We start from the raw sequence: 13,815 nt of genomic DNA, 5'->3' as shown, positions 1-13,815 counted from the left end.
ACCCTCCGTCGGTACTCTGTAACAGGGTGCAGGGAGGTGTGTGTGTGTGTGTGTGTGTGTGTGTGTGTCCTCTTGTTCACTTAATGAGTGTACTGTACTGCAGGTACCAAGGGACAGCAGGTCCTGTACGGGGCAGAGGGAACATACCGTCCTGTCAAGGACACAGACGCTGCCAAACTGTTCCAGTTACTGTAAGAAATTTGAGCGTAGAACTGTGTGTCTAGTAGATATAATAAATGTGTTTAATAATTCATAATTAAGAATTCACAATTAGTCATAAACATAAGTGTTTTGGAAATGCATAATTAAGACAAGCATAAAGTGTTTTGGGATTAGCAGCTAGAAGTAGAATTTGAGACATGAAGCTTTTGCCAAAGTTGCAGAAGTTTAACGTTTATGCTGAAGGATTATTATAGAAGGATTAAACAATAACTGACCGTCTTTGAATGTGTTAGGAGCTCAGGGAAAGAGAGTCATGAAGACATGCGTTTACAGAAGTGCACAGGGAAGTTAGCCAATAGAAGCTGAGACAGACGGAAGGGGAGGAGTTGCGAACGGATATGAGGGCGGGAGATAGAAAGAGTTTTTCTGCCTCTTTCTAGCGTGTGGTTGCCTGGGACGGCTGTGTCCTGGGACCAGAGGTAGTTTTTTCCAAAGTGGGTTAATATTGTAATATTTCTTAGGAGTAATTTACTCCTTTGTGTAACTGTAATCGTACTTGCATCAGTGGGATTAAATTCCTTTTAATTGTAAACCAGTTTTGGTAGATTATTATTGTTGCAGCGTGTCGACTGTACAAAGCAGCCGGACGCGTGGTCAGGCCTCCTCGCTGTGGAACAGACTCAAACTTCCACATTACTGTGTCACACACCTACACACACACACACACACACACACACACACACACACACACACACACATCAACGTATCCTCATCCATTTTTGTACGATATCTTGAATTCATTTTTTATGTTTTTCATGTTTTCCTACGAATCAACGTATCCACAGAGTCTCACATCTGACTTTCAAATGTTTTTTTATGTATTTAAACACTTTTATGTCTATACATTTATTTCGACATTTGTCATTCTAAATGTAAAATGTTAATCATCCGTTTACATTTTTTATTGACACTTAATATGTAAACGCAAATGCGTGCTTTCTAGAAAGGTTTTCTGTTTTTATGTATTTTGAATGTAAAGCGCTTTGAGCCACATTGTCTGTAATGAATGTGCGATAGAAATAAAGATTATTATTATTATTATTGTTGAATGAATTAGATCTCAGCCACATTGTTTTGGAAAAGGTTTTTGCTGGCTGATATCCGACCGAACATCTCCTCCACCTCTCTCCATATTGCTGTTGGCTGCTTCGATCCACAAACGCTGAGGTGTGTTTTTATATGACCGGTGCAGCGATTTGATTGGATGATTGTTTTACGGTTCACAGGATGATTCATCAAACAATTGAAAGAAGACAAAAGACAGGGATTTGATGTCAAATGATACCGAATTTATGACAAATATTTTATATATATATATTTTATTTTCTCAGACTTTTCTTTTTGTTGAAATATTTTTCAGGCCTTTAAATGTTATTAAAATTGAAGAATCTGAGAAGATCCCTCTCCTCTGGCTATACAGACAGAGTAACACACTCGTCTGTGCATGTTGGATTTCTGTGTGATGATTTATTTTTATTGTAGTCGATTTTACTGTGATCACAAATGAAAAGGAGTTCATTGAATGCAACTGAGACATGCACGGGGGTGAAGTGAGGAAAGGTTGAGAGGACGAATAGGAAATAATAAACAGAGGAGAGAAAGCAGAGAAAGAGCCGGAACGACGTGTGTTTGTGTGATTACAGTGATCTAGTGTCCCTAACACTACATCAATCTGCTGTATTGGATTCAGCAAAATGTATTTCCCTCCACACACACACACACACACACACACAGAAGGGCTGCAGGCTCGGTCTGTATGAAGCATGAAGTGTGCCGGTTGGGCAGCAGATGACTGATGATCCCTGGGAGCTTACGGAGGCTCAGACTCTCGCTGTGTTGTGATGTGAGCTTCAGGTCATGAACGAGAGCTGACGGAGGAGCTCTGAGGACACCACGTCGTCATAGCCACTCATTCTGCGGTCCTTCTATGGCTGTTTCTATCATTTCCGCTCCAATAGACGTATGCAAGTGGTTTAATGAGCACAACTGGCTCTATGTGTTTCAAAGCTCAGACTACATAAGAAGTGGACGCAGTCATCGTGACGTCACCCACCGGTTTGTGGTCGGCCGCTTTGAAGCCTCGAGTTCGTCGATTTTGCCGTCGCCATCTTGGATTACTGCCATCGTCATGTTGGTTTTTTTGCAACCAATGAACACAAGTGACCATCTTATACGTCTGTCAACCACTGTAAGCCCCGCCCTAAAGCATCCCCTGCTTTATGGTCTGTGTGACTCTAAATGGACCATAATGTACTAAATGAACATCATGCTGCATTGAAGAAGACTTGAAACTAGAGATTGAGACATAAACTCATGTTTACAATGTTTACTGAGGGAATAAATCAAGAGAGAAGTAGAGTCATCTTCTCATAGACTTCTATACAACCAGTCTTCTTTTTTTAGACACTTCCACTTTGGCTTCACTCGGCAGAACCGAACAGTGTTTGGTTTTTCCGGTGGTGCAACGTGGCGGTATACGTGAAGAGGACCCGGCCCCTGTTGTGGTGGTAAATAAAGCCCAAAGTCAGTTTTTGTCTTTCTGTCAGTTAAATTCAAGCTTCTGCAGCGGGACTCACGGCACAGTCGAATGAATGAGATGCACCAATGAGTAAATATGAAGGAGTCATTCTCAGCCCACCAAAACACGACGATTCCTTGTTTCAGGGGATTTTCCACTTATTAAAACGTAGTCATGAATATTGTATTCCATTTCTGTACAGTACATTGTAAGTACAGTACAATGGCATAACACCAAATCAATAATGACAACTTTGATTTACAGTCACTGGTTCACCATTGCAATGGGGGGGAAACAAATGCCTTTTGCTTTCCTTTCTTTTCCTCTAAAACACTCAAAGACACTCAAAGACAGAGACATAACCCTGCACAGATAAAACACACAGTCAGGAAACATTACCCACAATCCAACAGGCGATCCAAGAAGACGACCGCACCGCCGATGCAGCTGTGCAAACGTGACACCACCCGTTATATTAATATTGAAATATGTACAGTATATATACCGGTGTATATATATCTTTTTTTTGTTTTTGTGTATTTTTTACTATGATTGATTTCTGTTTTGTTTTTCTTGCCAGACAACCAATTGAAACCCAAAGTACATGCATACATGAACATCCATATGCACACATACTTACCTGTTTTTCATTTTTTTCATAAAATGTTTTTTGGTTTGTTGTGTTTTTTAAAAATTATTTTTTTTATTATTATTATTATTTTTATATATTTTTCCCTCCATCTCAAAAGGCTCAAGGACATTCTCACACACACGCACACACACACACACACTGACTATATGATATTTGCTGGCTTTTATCCCACTGTTCTTGTCATCCTCTTGTTGTTATGTCTACGGAACATGTGTTTGATTTCATCGCAGCACATGATCCTTTGTTTGAGCTTTACTTGCACTACGGCCGTCTTCTCCAATCTGCGTTCAGCTCTTTATGGCAGATGTAGATGTCACACACACGCGCTGCAGTTAACGGTCCGTGACATAATTGATAAACACTGGTATTCTGCTGTTATGCAATGCCTAACCTCTCCACAGTTATATTCACGACACTGTGCAAACAGTGGAAAGAGACGCACAAGCAGCAGGGCCTGCAAAACATGCCAAAAACCTAAAGCAGTCCCGCAAAAGCAAATTGAATGAACATGAAGTACAATTGAATATGTTTCTGTGTGTGGTCGTGTCAAAGGATAAGTTCATGCACAAACAAATCTCTCGTGGTTTCTCGTGATGCAGACATTTTAGCAGGTTTTGGGAAGTTAACTGAGGAGATTTCTGCCTCCATCCCATTACAGTGGAGGTAAACGGAATCATGTTCGTCCTCACAGGATAGAAAGTCTACGTTAAATGTTTCAGCAGCATCAAGAAAAGTGTCCCTGTTTGTCGGGATGATCCACAGAATGTGATCCCCTTAACCTCCATTCTGTAGGTTCGAGTTAAGAAGAGTTTGATTGGATAAGAGAAGCGGAAATGAATGGCCCTCAGCAGAGCATTCATTGTGAACACTGAGCTGTGAACTGAACCCAATATGAAGATGAATCCCATCTGCCCCTGAACCAGCAGACTGTCAATGTCAAACCACTGTCACATAATCCTTCTTATTGTTGGGAACAGAGCTTTTCAATGTTCTTTGAGCACTGAGCTTATTGCCTGCATTAAAGGCCGCCTCATTGTTGCATTGTTGTATTTCTAGGCTTGGGTCCAGGTTTATACTTCCTGCCAGCATTCACAGACAACAGCAGACGAACTGGGACCCACGTTGGAAGGTATATTTAAGTTTACGATCAATTTAGAATACTTTCACCGCTTTACATTGACGCAGACAAACAAAGCAAGAGAGGCGGCGGTAGACGAGCAACTCTTGTGTTCTGTGAGGGAAAATTACTGTTTTTTTTCAAAGGAGTCTGGTCTTTGAAGAGACTCTGGATAAAACGGCTTCAGTTCCCCGTCGGAAAAGGCGGTCTGAGAGCAAGATAAAGCTGTGAATCTATTCAAAATCATGTACGCTTAAACTGATCATGAATGTTTAAGGTGCAGTTCATTGTACCCGTACCTCATACACCCCCACTGAAAAAAACAAAGTGCTTTAAATGTCAGCGTTTCTTATATGGATTTTTAAATATCTTCTCCACAGATGAGGATCCTCCCCGGGGGGGTGAAACAATGCAGGTGTCTCCAGCTGCACGCCATAAATAGCTCGCAGGCCGTCGTCATCTGTTGGTGTGACATTTTCATCGCAAAGGTTAGATGTTCGCAGGATGCATTCCTCTCACAGCTGAGGCCTGTGTGAGGCGCGCTCCACTGCTCTGTGTCATCGCCCGCGATCACGCTTGTTATTTCAGCGTGATTTGTGAGATCTGATTCTTCCGACCAGACTTTGTGAAGTCACGCCTCGGTGTGTCCACACTTGGCCTGGAAATAGAGCTCATGTGGCTGCTGTGATGTTATGGCTGGAAGTCCTCAAGACAATGCACAGCTTGGATCGGACCATTTTTGGCTTTGCGGCCCTGTTCTGTCGGAGTGTGAGTTGATGAGAAACGTTGTGTCGCATTTGGTTTTTAACCCTCTGAACCCCAGTTTTTCCTCTCTGTGGCCTTGATTTTCCCTGCAACATGTAATATACTCTGCTTTATGGTCTGTTTGAATGGACCATAATTTACTAAATGAACATCATGTCATGTTGAAGAAGACTTGAAACTAGAGATTGAGACATAAACTCATGTTTACAATGTTTACTGAGGGAATAAATCAAGAGGGAAGTAGAGTCATTTTCTCATAGACTTCTATACAACCAGACCAACCACACCTGCCACTATCATCACAACAAAGACAACATAGAGCGAATCAACACCTGTCTAACACAATGACCGCAATATACTGAATATATTCAACCATGCACTGAAATCAAGAAACGGCTGCAGTCTGGGGAAGTGCTGTGTAGATATTCTCATCATCAGGTATTTCTAATTTCGGAGAAGCAAATCTGTCCCATAAAAGCTCTTTCTGCCTGCAGGCAGCTCCTCTTCAGAGATGGCCTGCTAACTGTGAGTCTCAAGAAGGAGTTTGCGTGTCCTAACAAAGACTTGAAGACTTGGGATTTAAGTTGAAAGCTGTTTTCTGATTATGATCTTGTCTTGTTTGAGAAGTGAGGGAGGACATGAAGAGAAGCACTGATCAAAATCAGTCAATCTGCATGTAGGCTAGTACAAAACAAACCGTGTTGGTGTTTGCAAAAGAAAGATAATGGTTCAATTTAGGCAAGAAAATAACTTCAGGTCATTTAGTGGCTGGCTGTTTAGCGAGCTAGCTTAATTCCACCATGCTTTGATGCTAAACTAGTTACAGAGATCCGAACAAAGATGTCCCTCATCTGGTATCAGCAGTGTGCTTTCCTACGCTGTGACAAGTGTGGATGAATCAATAAGTTGTACAATTGTACTTATTAAGCGGCTGGCTAGTTAGCTAGCTAGCTTGCTATTTCCCCTTTCATGCTACACTGCTTACATAAATTGAGCGCACATGGGAGAGGTTTAGGAAAAGATCGTGGTGTGAGTTCAAATAAACACATTTCCCATAAAATGAGCCGCACAGCGCAGTAAGAAAAAAATAACGCATGTGCACAGTCTGCACGGTCGCAGATTTGTGGCTGCAGGCGGACGTGCATTTGGGGTCAGCACAGACCACGTGAGCAAAGGGAGGAGGCGACCTTTACCTCACGGGGACCAATGCGGACAGTCGGATAAGGAAAGTATGAATTGGCCTTTTGGCATGTAGGCTTTTGAATGCATCGTGTCAGTGAAGGTCCTCAGAAGTATAGAATGTTGGTCCGTCCCAGACTGACAAACCTCAAGCCGTTGGCTCTTCCGTGTGAAGTGCAGCAGTTAATTTCTTTCAGGACATTTCAGCCTAGTTTAGAGAGAAAGTGGAGCGCGGCCTCAGACAGACAGTTTATATAGAAACTGGAGCTCAGACTCACTGTTATCACCTCTCCTCTCTCTTTCTGTGTCTCTTCATCCCACCAGGCCGATCAATTCTGAACCAACTCCTCCCTCTGTCCACACATGTGCCTTTAGAAACAACGATAACCATTTTTTGATCGACATTATATGTATTTTACATCCGTCAGACACCGCTTTTTACACCAACTTTTACCTTTTAGTGGTATTCATGTATTCATTTTGTAGAGTAACTTAAATATAACAGCAGCGCCACGATTAAATGTGTGAACCTTGTTTGGGAGTGGAAAAAAACCAACAAACATACTGAGAGGAAAACAGAGTATCTGGGAGAAATGTGAGACTCTACGATAAAATGTCCTTTACCGCCTTTTTCCATTCGTTGAAGAAGACAGCGGGTTACAATCCAAACGCCTGGAACCTCATAGAGACATGTTACACATGCGACAAGGGGCCAGAGACCAATTATTAAGGGTTACAAGCCACTGGTTTCATCTTTAACAAAGAGTGTATTTTAGAAACTCATCACATGTTTGTTGTTCATGCATCTGAGAGTGGAGTCCAAGCATAAAGTAGGAAAAGAATGGAAATACAAAAGTAAATCTTTTTCTTTTTCTCCTTTTATTTTATACTTTGAACTTTAATAAACTGAACAAGAGCAGTCTCGCCACATTTAGATGAAAATAGAGGATGTGTGATGGAAGAAGGCTTGTACGACAACAATATAAACAACAAAAATATTTCTGCTTTCAACAGGAACCTTTTGATGCAAAGCATTCGTGCATTTCCTTTCATGAACATGCATTTTACATGGATGGTACTTTTAGCTGTTTTAGCTCCATCTCTCTGTTATTACTGATTATTGATATGAGGCCACACACACACACACACACACACACACACACACACACACACACACAGTGCTGCTCCTCCATCTGCTCCTCCTCTCCAGGACTTCATTGTGTTTTCCGCTGAGTCGACAGATCTGTGTGTGGCCATGGGCTCGTCCCCGCAGATTTACCAGAAGGCCGCTGGCACCGTCCTGAGATGAAGAAGCTCTACGCTGGGACCCGGCATGTCTCGAGGACGACTCGCGCACAACCAGAGTGATTATTGCTTTTCTTTCTTCACTCTTAACAAGAAGGATTACACGTCCGAACCATTAATAATAAATGAATTCATCTTTAGAACTCTTATCTCACGTTGTCTCTCCCCCAGTGTTTTGTTGGTCTTCATCTCAACGGGTTAATTATTTTAATTCTTCTTCATGTATTGATTATTTATAGCGTTTAGTTGCTTAGTTGACAGCAACATTGGGACCAGGAGACAAATGGGGGAGACTTCTACATTCAAAATAAAGTGGGCAGTGTACGATATAAGGGGAGAGCAGAGGTCGCAATATCACGGCTCAGAATGGGACACAGAAATCGACACATGATAGTGAAGCATCCAAACAGTCTCTGAGCACTGCAGGGCCCCAGGACCTGGAGGACATGTTGTCACCACCTGCATCGACATATTTCAGAAAGGTGGAAGAACATGCAAAGACTAGGGCGGCGAGGAAGAGAGCTCAGGAATACACCGGAGTGGGGCTCAAGTGATCTTGGTCGAAGGTGCTCTACCGACTTCCCGCGAATAACGGGACTGTTGGGGAAGGATGACAAAAATGCAACAAATAGGATGCAAGCTGCCGCTAAACATTACAGAGGAAGAAGAAGAATCTGAGCCGGTTCGTCTTCGTCCTCTGTGTCAAGCGTTCCAGCGATATATAAGTGTTAAAACATATAAATATAAATAAAAACCAGCAATGACCAACAACAAATCATTAAATAGAAATAAAACATCTATATACAAGTGAAATGTTCTGCATGTTGTAAAATATACAAATAGTATAACCAGTACACACACTGAGTGCACCTTTCTAGTCGTCGACAGTTTTTTTTTTTAACTTGTCGGCAGATAAGAAAAGTGTTTTTCTGCATGTGGATAATTGAGCACTTATGTCTGTCTGTTGACGGAAAACAGGAGCTCAGAATGGACCAGTTAGTGGAGTCTACACCACTGTTCCAACACTTCGTCTATTGTATTATTTTGCTGCTATTGGACTCCCAAAAAAGATTCAAAGAAATCACTCGAAGCGGTCAGAGTTCGACGCAATAGTGTTTATTCTTTTAGCGAGACCCCAGAGTCCAACTGAGTACCCTGCTCTGAGTGAAGCCGATGAGGAAGTGTCTTAAACTGCATTCTCTCTGCTGACCACCAGGGGGCGACTCCTCTGATTGTATAGAAGTCTATAGAAAATGACTCTACTTCCCTCTTGATTTATTACCTCAGTAAACATTGTAAACATGAGTTTATGTCTCAATCTCTAGTTTCAAGTCTTCTTCAGTACAGCATGATGTTCATTTAGTACATTATGGTCCATTTAGAGTCACACAGACCATAAAGCAGGGGATGCTTTAGGGCGGGGCTTACTGTGATTGACAGGTCTCTACCAGAGCTGTATACAGGTTATATGTTAAATCCCTTAAATCAGACTATATTTACATTAGTTTTGATGCTGATTTCATAAATGTCTGCTTAAAACATTACTGTGACGAAGTATACTCCAACACTGTCTCATTACATCTCTGTTATGTTGAGAAGAAACACGCCGCCGCCACGATCCCCTCCTGTGGGTTTCTTTAATATCCTGTCCTGTTTCTGTATACAGTCAGTCCCGAAATAAACAGCAACCTGCTGCTTTTTGGACTCAACCATTGTAGAAAAAAAGAAAGAAAGGAAGGAAAAACTGCACTTTTCTATTTGTTTATGAACACACATACATCCCCAAAACATACAACCTCTACACGTATGCATACCGTAGATTCACACCTATAAATGCTATATATTCTACGCACAAACAGAGGGTTTCATTGTGCACATGAACCTACAGTACACACCTTGAGTCATCAAAGAAGCATCCAAAACACTCCAGGAATAGCACCAATCCCCAGTTCTCCAAGCTCTATAAATAACTGTTCTGTTCTTGTTAATCTGAGGAAGCAAGCGGGAGCCATGAAAAAATAAAGAAACCACAGAAACAGGCCGCTCGAAGGACAGTTCCTGCCTCACTGGAGTTCCTGCTCATTTCCTGCATCCCTTAAATGTCTTACATCAGGACCAGGAGCACTCGGATAGAAATGTACTGTGGCGTGCAAACACCTGAACGGGGTTTCTGATCCCTGTGACACGTCCTCAACTGCAGCTCTGCAGTACGTCAGTCAAAACAACACACATGATGGAAAATGACATGCTGATGATCCGCACGCTTAAATGAAAGTGAAGCGAACAGCGCTGCTCTGACGGCACGTTTGGACAAACGAACGGGATGAGGAACTGAACCTACTCTCTCCTGGGATGCTGCCCACATGCATTCAATCTGCAGCACAGAGACGTGGGAACTATTCAGCAACGCGTTGACGCTCACACACCTGCCTACTGAAGCAAAACCGTAAGTATCTGGATACGCAGTGTCACGCTGGATCTCCTTTGTTTAAATTCTACACAAACATTCAGGTTCCAGAAGAAGATACATCTTGGAATCTTTTTTTTTTACCATTTTTGAATGTTTTGATGTTATATTTGTGCAACATTTGCATGTAATATTGTTTGCAACAGTGCATGTAGTGTATGTATGCATGTAGTCTAATTTGCATACAATTCTAAAAGAGATATTTGAACATTGCATAAAGCCAGATTCTAAATTCTTGTTTAATTTTGGTCAGATGGAAGACCGTAAAGGACTCGAGTGTTTTAGTCAAAGAACCCTTTATTGTGGCAGCGTTTACGTATTGAGCTTGAAGCAGAAGAAGTTCTTTGCTTGTAATGAAACGTAAGAAGTTCTGTTGATGTGAGACAAATGTTTCACCACTGAAACTGTACTTTTGTACGTTTCTAGCAGTCTCGTATGTGTTCGACCAGCTGGAAGACGTACTTTAGTAGAAGTAGTAGAGTAACTCTGTTACAAGTAAATTCTACTTCAGTGAAAAGTATCTAAGAATACCTATAGTCATTATGCAGAAAGGCTCATTTCTAAATCATAAACAATATCTTGATAGATTTTAAATATGAATGCAGTAATGTGTTCATCACTAACCGTGGAGCTACTTTTAAAGAATACTGCTGAGTATCTTAAACTATAATAATACATCATAATATATTTGTTAATTTGTATTTTTGAATGAATAATCTGTGTAACAAACTACGACATTTCCCTCTGAAGAGTAGTGGAGTAACGTTAGAAGTATACAGTAGCAGAAAATGGAAGTACAAGTACCTCAAATTGTATTGTACAATAGTAAATGCACTTAAGTACGAATACATAACGTAACTAACTAGTTAACTAACTATTCATTAACAGCTGAAAGCACTCCCTGATAGACAGTAATACCAACTGTACTAACGACAATAAACAGCTGTTTGTTGTTAGTTCATTCAGCGGTGATAATTTAAACTTTGTGTAATCAATAACAGATCATACATATATATTATCTCCAATAACTGACCGAGAACCACGTGTTTAGCGATGGTTAAAACATGTCAATAGTACACAAACCAGCATTTATCCTGATTAGCATCAGCATGGATTATGAACGGTTTAGTTAGCCACCAGCTAACACAGTAAAGTAGCCGCAATAGCAGGCTAAATAACAAGCTAACGGTTCGACGGGAATAATTAAAAATATAACAACATGTGTATAAGATGATTCATGTTCAAAACCCAGTGAAATGTAATTTACCAGTCCATGATAGTGGGCTACAAATTCCCGCTTCACGAGGATTGACAGGCTTCTTCTTCGTGATAATTGATTATTCTTCTTCTTCGTCTTCTTCTTCTTCTTCTTTCTCGGTAGATTGGATGCCGTGAGACACTATGCTGCCCCTATAGTTCAGTGCTTATATACTGCATTCCCACTGATGTAAACATGTAGAAATATTGTAAAAATTTAAAACAAAACTTCAGTAAAAGTATGTAAGCATAATCAGGAAAATTACACGTTTTATTTTAAACGTTTTGTACGCAAACAACGGACGTGCATCACGTGTCGTTCACGTGATGTCACAAAGGCTTGAAATAGAACGATGCGCTGCGTCCGTTGTTTGCGTTCTGTCTCGGGATTCTGTTATGTCACGTGATCGCCTTTGATGTCGCTGAGTCCGCTGTTTGCGTTCTAGAACCTCTGTGCGTCACCTCTGTGTTCTAGAACATCTGTGCGTCACCTCTGTGACGTCACGTGATCGCCGTTGATGTCTTTCACAGACACTTGTCATAGTACCCCAGTGCCTGAGTTTAGAGTGATAATCACAGACCTTTACCTGAGATCCTTACAGAGAGTTAGACTACAATGACATTAGCAATGGATAAACAGAAACCTCATCATTTGAATGATGAACTCAAAAAGCCCAACACAGGCTGCAAGTTCTCTTCTGTGGGCAAAGCCGTCTCCAACATCTTCATGTGTGGAAAGGAGGTTCGGGAAGCAATCTCCATGGATAGAGCAGAACCATCACAGACAGAGGGGGTGTGTTCAGCTGATGAACTTTCTGAACCTTGGCCAGGTGCAACAGCACAGGAAGAACTAAAGAAAAGGTCAGTTCAGGTATTCGTGGAGGCGCTGGTTTCGCGGATATTCAGGAAAACAAAACTGACCTGGAACACTGAAGACCACGAGGCCATCACTATGCGTCTGTTTGACAGAACGTGGATCACAGTCCATAATATCGATTTTGATCCAACAACATTAAAAAATCTTGACAAGGCCATTTACAAGAAACTTTCTAAGTATTGGGGCGATTCAAGAGATGTGCTGTTGGCCATGAAATTAGAGGAACAAAAACTTGGGACCTGCGTTGCCTTCTATGTCGAATATTACCTGAGACGACCCAAAAAGCCCAACACCGTCTGCAAGTTCTTCTCGTCTGTGGGCAAAGCCATCTCCAACAGCTTCATATGTGGAAAGGAGGTTCGGGAAACAATCTCCATGGATAGATCAGAAACATCACAGACAGACGGGGTGTGCTCAGCTGATGAACTTTCTGAACCTGGGCCAGATGCAACGGCACAGGAAGAACTAAAGAATGCAGATTCTGATTCAACAAATGAATCAGCATATGAGGACGAACTTTCTGAACCTGGGCCAGGTGCAACGGCACAGGAAGAACTGAAGAACGCAGATTCTCATTCAATATCTGACTCAGTATATTGGGCCGCATATACTCCACCTTGGCCAGGTGCAACGCCACTGGAAGAACTAAAGAACGCAGATTAGTTCAGGTATTCGTGGAGGAGCTGGTTTCGCGGATATCAAAAAAAACAAATCTGAACTGGACCAAGTGAAGAGCCTGTAATTAATCTGGGCATCACTCCCCTTCACAGAGGTCCAACTTCCTTATTAGGACATCTGATAACTTCTACTGTGATAGTAGAAGTTTTATTATTATTAGGACATGTGAACTTCTACTGTGATAGTAGAAGTTTTATTATTATTAGGACATGTGAACTTCTACTGTGATAGAAGTTTTATTATTATTAGGACATGTGAACTTCTACTGTGATAGTAGAAGTTTTATTATTATTAGGACATGTGAACTTCTACTGTGATAGAAGAAGTTTTATTATTATTAGGACATGTGAACTTCTACTGTGATAGTAGACGTTTTATTATTATTAGGACATGTGAACTTCTACTGTGATAGAAGTTTTATTATTATTAGGACATGTGAACTTCTACTGTGATAGTAGAAGTTTTATTATTATTAGGACATGTGAACTTCTACTGTGATAGTAGAAGTTTTATTATTATTAGGACATCTGATCACTTCTACTGTGATAGAAGTTGACAGATGTCCTCATAATAATACCTTAATATGAATAAATTTGCAGTAATAGTAATATTTCCATTGTTTTTATTTATTACACGCCATATCATAAGATACATCCATGTTTAATATGTATACACTTCATGTAGTGTGTGCCTATTACAATTACATGATATACATTACCTTATTATATCGTGTATATTGTATTCATTCGAGGTACTGTAATTGCTCTTTTAATGTATT

Source organism: Melanostigma gelatinosum (assembly GCF_949748355.1).
Source record: "Melanostigma gelatinosum genome assembly, chromosome: 3".
Classification (NCBI taxonomy): Eukaryota; Metazoa; Chordata; class Actinopteri; order Perciformes; family Zoarcidae; genus Melanostigma; species Melanostigma gelatinosum.
Note: the sequence above shows the minus strand (reverse complement) of the source record.